This window comes from Mandrillus leucophaeus, unplaced genomic scaffold, assembly GCF_000951045.1.
Source record: "Mandrillus leucophaeus isolate KB7577 unplaced genomic scaffold, Mleu.le_1.0 Scaffold1163, whole genome shotgun sequence".
NCBI lineage: Eukaryota > Metazoa > Chordata > Mammalia > Primates > Cercopithecidae > Mandrillus > Mandrillus leucophaeus.
The window spans coordinates 87,188-89,861 of record NW_012099910.1 but is presented as its reverse complement, the minus strand read 5'-3'; the positions used below and the strand labels follow the sequence as shown (position 1 = coordinate 89,861).

General features: G+C 45.3%; 1 long non-coding RNA gene across 1 annotated transcript in view; it reads right to left on the bottom strand.

The window, feature by feature from the left end:
• Positions 1–2,674, bottom strand: part of LOC105553149 — a 30,819-nt gene that overhangs the window by 21,721 nt on the left and 6,424 nt on the right. Inside the window, exon 2 of the long non-coding RNA XR_001008107.1 lies at positions 780–853. This is a non-coding gene — a long non-coding RNA (uncharacterized LOC105553149). The remainder of the gene's footprint in view (positions 1–779; positions 854–2,674) is intronic.

The window sequence follows — 2,674 nt, the reverse complement described above, 5'->3', positions numbered from 1 at the left end:
TAGAGGAGGCTCTCGGGCAGAACCGGCCGCTCCTTCAATGATCTCCCTTTACAGGCAAAACTATACTTAGCTTGGAGTCACTGAGTTCAGGCTTCTACTTACCAGTCAGGGTTACTCACTTAGTTTTAAATAAGAAAATGAACAATGTATGGTCAGGCGCAGTGGCTCAATGCCTGTAATCCCAGCACGTTGGGAGGCCAAGGCAGGAGGATCACTTGAGGTCAGGAGTTCAAGACCATCCTGGCCAATATGGTGAAACCCTGTCTCTACTAGAAATACAAAAATTAGCTGGGCATGGTGGCATGCGCTTGTAATCCCAGCTATCCATAAGGCTGAGGCACGAGAATCCCTTGAACCCGGGAGGCACAGGTTGCCATGAGCCAAGATCACATCACTACACTCCAGCCTGGGCGACAGAGCAAGACTCAGTCTCAAAAAAAAAAAAAGTCAAAAAAAAAAAAAATGACCAATGTTTCAAGAAAAGAGTAAAATCACTCCAACACATTGTTTATGGAATATTTTAAGGAAATTGTAAGACTTAAATTTTCTACTACAATATAAAAAGCTTAAGTAAGGTTGGGCACAGTGGCTCACACCTGTAATCCCTGCACTTTGGGAGGCCAAAGCGGGTGGATCACCCGAGGTCAGGAGTTCGAGACCAGCCTGGCCAACATGATGAAACCCCATCTCTACTAAAAATATAAAAATCGGCTGGGCATGGTGGCAGGTGCTTGTAATCCCGGCTACTCAGGAGGCTGAGGTAGGAGAATCACTTGAACCTGGGATGCAGAGGTGCAGTGAGCCGAGATTGGGATACTGCACTCCGGCCTGGGCAACAAGAGTGAAACTCCATCTCCGCCAGGCGTGGTGGCTAACGCCTGTATAATCCCAGCACTTTGGGAGGCGGAGGCGGGCAGATCACAAGGTCAGGAGATCGAGACCATCCTGGCTAGCATGGAGAAACCCTGTCTCCACTAAAAATACAAAAAAAAATTAGCCGCGTGTGGTGGCGGGCACCTGTAGTCCCAGCTACTTGAAAGGCTGAGGCAGGAGAACGGCGTGAACCCGGGAGGCAGAGCTTGCAGTAAACTGAGATCACACCACTGCACTCCAGTCTGGGAGACAGAGCCCTGTCGCTCAAAAAAAAAAAAAAAAAAAGTTGAGAAGGAACTTTTTAACTGTTTACACACTTGTTCATTTTTATGTCATTGGGGGAGGACCCCTCAATATATTTTAGAGTCAACGGGTAACATTTTTTTTTAAATAATTTTTTTTGAGACTGAGTCTTGCTCTGTCACCCAGGCTGGAATGCAGTGGCGTGATCTCAGCTCACTGCAGTCTCCACCTCCCGGGTTCAAGCAATTCTCCTGCCTCAGCCTCCTGTGTAGCTGGGACAACAGGTGCCCGCCACCATGCCTGGCGAATTTTTGTATTTTTAGTAGACACAGTGTTTCACCATATTGGCTAGGCTGGTCTCAAACTCCAGACTTTGTGATCCAGCCACCTCCACCTGCCACAGTGCGGAGATTACAGGCATGAGCCACCATGCCCAGGCTTTTGTTTTGTTTTGTTTTTTAAGATGGAGTCTTGCTCTATTGCCCAAGCTGGAATGCAGTGGCGATCTTGGCTCACTGCAACCTCCGCCTCCCGGGTTCACGCAATTCTCTCGCCTCAGCCTCCTGAGTATCTGGGATTACAGGCACACGCCACAATGCCCAGCTAATGTTTTGAATTTTTAGTAGAGACAGAGTTTCACCATGTTGGCCAGGCTGCAAATAATTTTTTACTCTGGGGCTGGGTGCAGTGGCTCATGCCTGTAATCCCAGCTACTCTTGAACCTGGGAGGCGGAGGTTGCAGTGAGCCGAGACTGCACCACTGCACTCTAGCCTGGGTGACAGAGTGAGATTCAGTCTCAAAAAAAAAAAGAGTATACTCTGCACCAGCAGCATTAACACAAAAAAAGGTTGTATTAAACCCTGACACCCACTCAAATGTCACCTCCTCTATAAAGCCCTCTTTGATTTTCCCTCTATGTCAGTGGCACAATTGATCACTATTACCATTCAGCTCCTCAATACAAGTCTTTTTATTTACAAGTATTATTCTCCAGAATAAATTAATCATTTACACCTATCCATGCCAATGAACTATAAACTCCTGTAGGGCAGGTATGTCGAACCCTGTTCATCTGTGTAATCCAAATGTCTTATATGTAATAGATGTCATATACAAACAAAATCAAAATGCTGTCAGGGAATTATTGGAAAAGCTACCAAATTCTTTTAAGTTCCAGTGGTATTTAGTTTTCTATTCCTGTGTTAGTTTGCTAAGAATCATGGCTTACGGCTCCATCCACATTCCTGCAAAGGATACGATCTCATTTTTTTTTATAGGTGCACAGTGGCACGGAGTATATGTACAACATTTTCTTTATCCAGTCTATCACTGATAGGCATTTAGGTTGATTCCGTGTCTTTGCTATTGTGAATAGTGCTGCAATGCACATACGCATGCATGTGTCTTTATAATAGAATGATTCACATTGCTTTGGGTAAATACCCAATAATGAATTGCTGGGTCAAATGGTATTTCTGTCTTTAGGTCTTCAAGGAGTTGCCACACTGTCTTCCACAATGGTTGAACTAATTTACACTCCCACCAACAGTGCATAAG